The sequence below is a fragment of the Helianthus annuus genome, chromosome 12, assembly GCF_002127325.2.
Source record: "Helianthus annuus cultivar XRQ/B chromosome 12, HanXRQr2.0-SUNRISE, whole genome shotgun sequence".
In the NCBI taxonomy this organism is placed as follows: domain Eukaryota; kingdom Viridiplantae; phylum Streptophyta; class Magnoliopsida; order Asterales; family Asteraceae; genus Helianthus; species Helianthus annuus.
In genome coordinates, this window is record NC_035444.2 from 79,850,338 (window position 1) to 79,859,594 (window position 9,257).

Consider the following 9,257-nt stretch of genomic DNA (forward strand, 5'->3'; position numbering starts at 1 on the left):
GACTTGTATCGAAATTATTAATATGGTGGATAGTAATGATTGAAAGGGCATTAAGAAATGTATGGTAATAATAAAACTAGTTAAATATTTAAATATGGTAATAAATTTTCTATCACAAATGCGTAGCAAGTTGCTACACATTTCCTACGCAATAAATTTTTCATCACAAATACGTAGCAAGTTGCTACACATTTCCTACGCAATAAATTTTCCATCACAAATGCGTAGCAAGTTGCTACACATTTCGTACGCAATATGGTAATAAATTTTCCATCACAAATGCGTAGCAAGTTGCTACACATTTCCTACACAATAAATTTTTTTATCACAAATGCGTAGCAAGTTGCTACACATTTCCTATACAATAATTAATAATAATGCTGATTAAACATTAAAATATAATCTAAGTATAATAATAAATAATTCGTCATAAATGCGTAGCAACGACGCAACAATTAATATTTAAATGAATTTAACATATAAATCTAATTCCAACAAATAAATAATGGTTCCATCGGAAATGCGTAGCAAGTTGCTACGCATTTCCGGCACAATACTTAGAATTAGTATATTTGTCACTATTGTGTCACAAATTGCCCAAAAAAATAAGGTCTTTTTTCCGTAGGAAATGCGTAGTAAATGTGTCAGAATTTGCGACGCATTTTTTTGCGTAGGAAATTTCCGTAGCAAAATGACCACTTTTCTAGTAGTGTACCCAAGACTCATGGTAAACTAGAATCCTCTTAACAATACCCCCCCCCCAAGAATAATGGGAGAGGTGCATCTTCTATAGCGCTACTATTGTTAAGGCGGGACTACACACTCTGGATTAAACGTCATGTAGCACACAGAATCAAGAATCAAGAATCACAAGTTTCAAATATGATAGAGTATAAGTTTCAAAGATTCAAGTTTAAGTTTCATAGAATACATGTTACACCCCAAAAGTTTAAAGTAAAAGAGGATCAAGTATACTCACAGTGATTGCTTAACAGTCGCAACTGTTATTGGATCAAAGGGAGCTCTTTTTGAGTTAGCCTGATTAGATTATATAATAGGGTGAGAGTTGGGCAGAATACGAGATTACTTAAGGAGTTAACATGGCCACTAAATCGGATGGTTGTCCGATCGGACGGCTGTTCGATCGGATTGCCAGTCGACCGGTTGATCCGTACTTGTGACAAGGCTGGTGACTGCCCGATCGGATGGCAATCCGGTCGGGTTGCCACTCGAGTGAAGTTTAAAGGGATTAAGGTGCTTGTTCGATCGGACGGTAATCCGATCAGATTACTACTTGGCCCGAGTGTAGATATTTTGGAGGTTCCAATCGGACGGCTGCTCGATCGGACGGCTGTCCGATCGAGTTGCCGTTCGATCGGGTGATCCTTTGTTTTTGCTTATTATTCGTACAATTTCTAGGTTTGAAAATTGATGGTGACATCATGGTACAGACTGAGGCAACAATAACTTATCACTTTACGGGCATTCTGATCGGTCGGGAATCACCCCAGTCCGACCCGTTTGTCTGTTAGTGACGCGTTTATGCCGGAACCCATCCCGTGATCGTCTTAATCAGTGAACCATCCGTTCTTAAACCAACTCTAGACCACCGATCTAGTCTACAGTCCGTTCAGTCCCTTTTTATTACCGAAGTAAATCAGAAATTCTGAGAAGGAACTCAAGTTTTAGTATAAAAACTCTTAGATTTAGCTTAGATTTGAGGAAATAAGCGTGGAATCCCTTAGATCTTAGCTAGATCTCACCAAGAATGACGTCATATGACATTTTGTACCAAACACCATGATGACATCATCCTCAAGATCTCAAATCTAAGAGATTTCACGGTGAAAAATGTGATTTCAAGTGAGAATCACGTAGATAATGATGTGTAGAGTAAGGAAGTACAAGGATCTAGCTTGAAACGTACCGAAATTGATGAGAGAATGAAGAAAAAGACGTGTGCGCGTGCCTTGGTCGAGCAGAGCTGTCACATCTCTGAAAAGGTGATGTGACAGGCCTATTTATAGGTGAAGGAGAAGAGAAGGGAAAGTGTGGTTTGGTTCGGATGGCAGTCCGATCGGATGGCAGTCCGATCGGATGGCCATTCTGGCCAACCCAACTTTTCTGTATTCCAGTTCTTGATTGTTTTGCGAGTTAGATTAAGCGTTGCATTGCGTATAGTTTATATAAGGTATCTAGATTACATTACCAACCAAAAGTTTTCCAAGTTTCATAGATTCCGCCAGTGACAAGGCTCCAGTCTCTCGTTCAATCAATTTTCACGAGTCTAAGGAGTCAAGCACCAATTTAAGTCTCAAGGGTCAAGAATCATCGCTTCTCAAGCATCAAGAATCAAGAGTCCAGGTATCAAGTATCAAGTTTAATCATCAAGAATCAAATGTCTAGATTAAGCATCAAGAGTCAAGCATCATAGTGTCAAGCATCAAGTATCAACAAGATTCATACCAAAGTGTCAAAACATCAATTCCATAAAACTACAGGGACCAAAATTGACAACTAATAGAAGTTCAGGGACTGTTCTTGCCAAGTGTCTAACGTTTAGGGACGCTGGGCGTTACAGTCTCCCCTCCTTTAGGAGATTTCGTCCCCGAAATCTTAGAAGAGGACTGTTTGAAGAGATGCGGGTACTTGGCCATCATATCACTTTTCAATTCCCAAGTGAATTCGGCGCCACGCTTTCCTTCCCATCGAACCTTAACAATGGGAATTTTGCTGCACCTCAGACGCTTGACAGTTTGATCCATGATTTCGACCGGTTTCTCCACAAATTGAACAGCCTCATTTATTTGCAAGTCTTCAAGAGGAACTTGCAATCCTTCGTCGGCTAGGCATTTCCGTAGGTTTGATACGTGGAACACTGGGTGCACGTTGTTTAGCTCTTGTGGCAAGTCGAGTTTGTATGCTACCTTGCAAATCCTTTCAAGTACCACGAAAGGACCCACATAGCGAGGGGAAAGCTTTCTCTTCTTCCCAAAACAAACTACTCCCTTCCAGGGAGATACCTTGAGTAAAACTCGGTCACCAAAAACAAATTGCAGAGGCTTCCGCCTATTATCAGCATAGCTTTTTTGTTTGCTCCTAGCATTGATCAGGTTATCACGGATCTGAAGAATCTTATCTGTTGTCTCTTGAACAATCTCAGGGCCAGTGAACTGCTTTTCCCCAACCTCATGCCAGCTGAGGGGAGATCGGCATTTTCACCCATATAAAGCTTCAAAGGGAGCCATCTGGATACTGGAATGGTAGCTATTGTTGTACAAGAATTCTATCAATGGTAAATGTACATCTCAGTTACCACCAAAGTCGATGACACAAGAACGGAGCATATCCTCTAGGGTTTGAATAGTACGCTCGGTCTGACCATCCGTCTGAGGATGAAAGGCCGTGCCAAGATTCAAGTGCGTACCCATAGCGGATTGAAATGTTTGCCAAAGACGTGAAGTAAAACGACCATCACGGTCCGAGATTATGTCAAGGGGTACACCATGACGGCTTATAATCTCATCGGTATAGACTCGAGCAAGTTTCTCCACTCTGTAATCCTCACGAATAGGAAGAAAGTGAGCGGATTTGGTCAAACGATCTATTATCACCCAGATACTATCGTGACCTTTAGAGGTACGGGGCAGCTTAGTAATAAAGTACATAGCGATACTATCCCATTTCCAAAATGGGATCTTAGGTTGTTCCAAGAGTCCAGAGGGACGCTGGTGTTCAGCCTTTACCTTCGAACACGTAAGGCACTTAGACACATAAACAACAATGTCCCTCTTCATGCCAGGCCACCAATAAGTCGTACGCAGATCCTGGTACATCTTATCGGCACCTGGATGGATAGAATAGCGGGATTTGTGAGCCTCAGTCATAATGAGCTCACGAAGATTATCACGATCCGGCACCCAGATGCGATTTAGATAGTACTGAAGACCATCAGATTTGGTTTCGAGTTGATTAACGTTAGCGCCAAGAACTTCCTCAAATAGACTTCCTTCATTAGTGGACGAATACTGAGCTTCGCGAATACAAGCATGCAGATCACTAGAGATACGAATAGCCTTGAAATGGGTATTATGACTAAGGGCGTCGGCTACTACGTTCGCCTTACCAGGATGGTAGCGAATTTTGCAGTCGTAGTCATTAAGCAATTCCACCCAACGTCTCTGTCGCATGTTCAGTTCTTTTTGGTCAAAAATATATTGAAGACTCCTGTGGTCCGTGAAAACCACGCACTTTGTATCATACAGGTAGTGTCGCCAAATCTTTAACGCAAAAATCACCACACCAAGCTCCAGATCATGAGTAGTGTAGTTTTTCTCATGTACCTTGAGCTGACGAGAGGCATAAGCAATAACCTTGTCCCGTTGCATGAGCACACAGCCCAATCCATGGTTCGAGGCATCACAATATACCACAAAATCATCGTTGCCATCAGGTAGAGTTAACATCGGAGCATTACACAAAAGATTCTTAAGGGTTTGAAAGGAGTTATCTTGCTCGGGACCCCAAACAAAAGGTTTCTCCTTTTGGGTTAGCGTAGTAAGAGGAACAACAATTTTTGAAAAATCTGCGATGAACCGGCGGTAATAACCCGCCAATCCTAGGAAAGAACGAATCTCAGACACGGATTTAGGCGTACACCAATTCTTCACTGCCTTGATTTTCGAAGGATCAACATGAATACCCTGTCTACTAACAATATGACCAAGAAATTGCACTTCGTCAATCCAAAACTCACACTTAGAAAACTTAGCATACAAACGTTCACCACGTAAAAGTTCAAGCGTTAGACGTAGGTGGCGAGCATGATCAGCTTTAGACTTGGAATAAATGAGAATATCATCGATAAATACTATAACAAAACGATCCAAGTAAGGTTTATAAACACGGTTCATAAGGTCCATGAACACTGCAGGTGCGTTAGTCAAGCCAAAAGGCATGACTACGAACTCGTAGTGCCCATATCGAGTACGGAATGCAGTCTTAGGAATATCATCTTCGAGGACACGTAGTTGATGATATCCAGAACGTAGGTCAATCTTCGAGAAACAGGACGCGCCTTGTAGTTGATCAAATAGGTCATCAATGCGAGGAAGCGGATAACGATTCTTCACGGTAAGCTTATTCAGTTCACGATACTCGATACACATACGGAATGAGCCATCCTTCTTCTTGACGAATAAAACAGGAGCACCCCACGGGGAGGTACTTGGATGAATAAAACCCTTATTGAGTAACTCCTGCAGCTGGCTGGATAATTCTTGCATCTCGGAAGGTGCAAGACGGTAAGGAGCCCTGGCGACAGGAGTCGCACCAGGTACGAGATCAATACGAAAATCAACAGATCTGGGAGGAGGAAGACCGGATAGATCCTCAGGAAAGTCACACACAACTGGAACATTGTTTATGTCCTTCCCCTTGCCCTTTTATTCCACCACATGGGCCAAGAAGGCAGGGCTCCGTTTACGTAAACTTCTGCTCGCTTGTGTGCATGATATCAGCCTTAGTCCCTTCGAATGTCGGTCTCCATAGACATGTAAAAGATCACCAGACGGATGAGGGAGACGGACAAGCTTCTCGTGACACATAATTTCGGCATGGTTCTTACGCAACCAATCCATACCGATGATAACATCAAAACTGCCCAAACGCATGGGTATGAGATCAATAGAGAAAACGTGATCATTAAGAATCAGGGAACAATCACGCACAATAGAATTGACAAGAATTGATTTACCATTGGCGACCTCAACAGAGAACGACTTAGGTAACTTAGAGTGTGTACAGTTTATCAAAGACTCAAATTCCACGGACACAAAGCTTTTATCGGCACCAGTATCAAATAGAATCGAAGCATAAAGATTATTAACAAGGAACATACCATTGACAATGTCATTGTCATTACGAGCCTGATTTGCATTTAGATTGAACGCTCGTCCACGAGCGGCTGGCTGCTGGTCCTGGTTTAGCTGAGGACACTGGTTACGGAGGTGGGTAGTATCTCCACACATATAACATGCACGAACAGCGTTGACTGGCCTTGGGTTCTGCAGAGGTGCTGGAAGAGCTGCTTGAGCTGGTAGAGCAGGAGCTTGTTGAGATTGAGGAGCAGTATTAGCTTGACGACAGTAGGGAGCCGTGTGACCATAACGGTTACAGTTGGTGCACAGCCGGCATGCAGAGGTAGCAGGATGATGGTAGTTGCAAGTAGTACACTTTGGATGAGGACCAGTGTACTGTTTCTTAGCTTCAGGAGCAGCAGGGTTAGCAGCAGTAGTAGCAGGAGCGGGTTGAGCAGCAGGGTTTGCAGCAGGAGTAATAACATTACATCCGGAACCCTGGGATTTCCTTTTCTTGTTCTTGCTGCCGCCTGGTTGCTGTGTAACTTGATTCGCGGACTTGGAGGGAGCAGGAGTAGCGAACTGTTTATCACGCACACGGTTGTTGTTCAAACTTGCTGCCAAACGATAGACTTCTTCAATAGTTTCCAGTTGAGCTGCTTCAATAGAATCACACATAGCAGGAGGTAGTCCATTGATGTACTTGGTTATCATTCGCTTAGGAGTCGAAACTAAGTGAGGAACGATGAGACTCAACTGCTTAAAACGGGTAGTATAAGCCAGGTTATCGTCGCCAACCTGCTTCAGATGCCAAAAATCTTCTTCAAGCTTCAGCTGTTCATGAGGAGGGCAAAACTCGAGCATCATTAGTTCTCGCACCTCAGCCCATGGAAGAGCATAGGCTTCTTTATTTGAGCGGATGTTTCTTTCATTCGACCACCACTCCAATGCTCTGCCTTGAAACATTCCAGTCGCACTCCTGGTTTTCAAATGATATGGGCACTCGCTGTTAATGAAAGTAACTTCCATGCTGTCGAACCACTCAAGCATAACAGTCACCCCATCACTGCCCGTGAAAGGCTTAGGGTTGCAAGAGATGAAATGTTTGTAGCTGAACCTTGTAGGCTTCTGCTTCTCAGCCTTTGAGTCCGCAGAGGATGGCGGAGTGTTTGAACCTTGAAGCTCAGTGACGATTCATGGCATGACTCGAGTGATCTGATCGGCCATGAAAGACATCATCTTCTTCTGAGACTTCTCTCTGGATCTCCTAAGAGCATCAGATGTTCTAAGAGCAGACATCTACAGATCCAACAAACGGGATCGTATAAGTCTAGGTTCACTAGATCTCACAATATAGATTACACACACGATAAATTTAAGAATCTAGATTGAACCATCACAAAATTCACGACCTTTACATGGCGCGTTGCACGAAGCTCGGTCAACATGCCAAAAACACTTATATATAGGAAGTACCAGTGGTGTATCCACCACGCTTCGGGCACATCGCCTTACCCCGTACTCGGTGTCATGTTACGTGTCACAATTACCACACATAACAATCTACTCATCATTATCATCATCATATATCATAGATTGCCAGATAGTTTCGCATAGATTGCTCAAATAGATTGCATAGATTAGCTTGTCAGTTCACCATAGATTAACTCAAAATATTAACATGGATTAACTCAGCAGGTTAACACAAAAGATCAACATAGAACATGCTAGTGCACACATTAGTTTTCACGTAGATTTCCCTATGTTGTACGAATAGCTTTAGATTTCACGTAGATTACATATACTTTCATAGATTTCACAAGTAGAATTTTCATAGATTACATAGTCTGCTTATAGGTTGCATAGGCTTTCCATAGATTGCACAGACATTCCGCACTGGTCTGCAAACACTAATCTCGTATGGCACTTGGTACGAAAGTTGGTAACATGCCGGAAGCACTTATATATAGGAAGTACCAGCGGCGTATCCACCATGCTTCGGACATGCCACTTCTGTCCCGTACTTCCATGTCATCTTAGTGTTTCACACCACAACAACATATCATACGCCAATAGTCAATCTTGCTTACCACATAGGTCGCACATAGTATAAGGCTCCATAAATTTAGTTCGATCCGAGATTAGAATTAATGTTTTAGATCGCGAACAACGTGCAAATTTTGTAAAAGTATTTCAAAATAAATGAAGAATCGAGTTTAAACCACATAAATACAACCACATTCAAGAAATCGAGATGACATAAAAGCAAGATAGGCTTATAAAACATAGGATTGTTCCGGGTAGAGGAACGGTGACTAACCAAAGTGATTCAAACCCCTTTCGAATTGAGGTAGCGTGTCTTGACTTACTTGGACTAATACGTCATCGATGTTAGGCCTACGATATTCGTCCTTTTAGTCATTTCACGTACTCGATTGATCGGAAGTCACGAGACTTTGGCGAGACATAAAATCATTAAGGAATGGGACTAGTTGTCAAGATCTGAGTTCCACCTCTAACTTGACAACATCGTACCCTATATGTTGTGGGCCCTTATCCGCAGACAAGGCCTACTAGAATAATATGGAGATTGCCCATCAAGGTTTGGATGTCACTCCTATCCTGTGGGCAAATCTCGTGCAAAATATATAAACACTGTGTAACAGTGTTTTCATAGTATAAAGTGTACATTATAGCAACCTTAGGAAAGGCATGTAAGTTTAATAGGAATGTGTGCTGCTAGGAAGCAGATACGGTAGAGTACACAAGTCTTAAACAACAGATAAGAATCAAGTTCCTAGAACTATAGACTAGAGCAAGTATTCCTACTTAGCCTAATTCCCTATAGTTATGGCTCTGATACCAATCTCACACCCCAACCGATGGCGGAAACATCGGGGTGCGAGCACTAAGCGTTCAGATTGCTCATGAGAATTTCCATAACACTATTATTTCAATAGAGATTAATTGATTTCTTGCAATTGTCTAACCATGTTATCACAAGCATCATAGTAAATACCAAATCATAAATTGTTCGAATTGTTCAAAGGACTAAATTAACTAGGTGACATTTCTAAGCATCTCCTAGCTTGATTCCATGCATTCCCAAAGAATCCTATCAGCCTGCAACATGTATTAAAATATCAATACAAAAGTATTGGCGAGTACACAAGTTTGATAGTAGAATAATAGATTAAAACAACTCATATCCATAATGTAAACGACAAAATAGTTCCAGCCGTGCTAGTGTCGCAGTCCACGCAATGATAGCCCAAGTATCCCGATGCTTTAGTGTTTACCCAAGACTCAAGGTAAACTAGAATGCTCCTAACAATACCCCCCGAGAATAATGGGAGAGGTGCATCTCCTATAATGCTACTATTGTTAAGGCGGGACTAC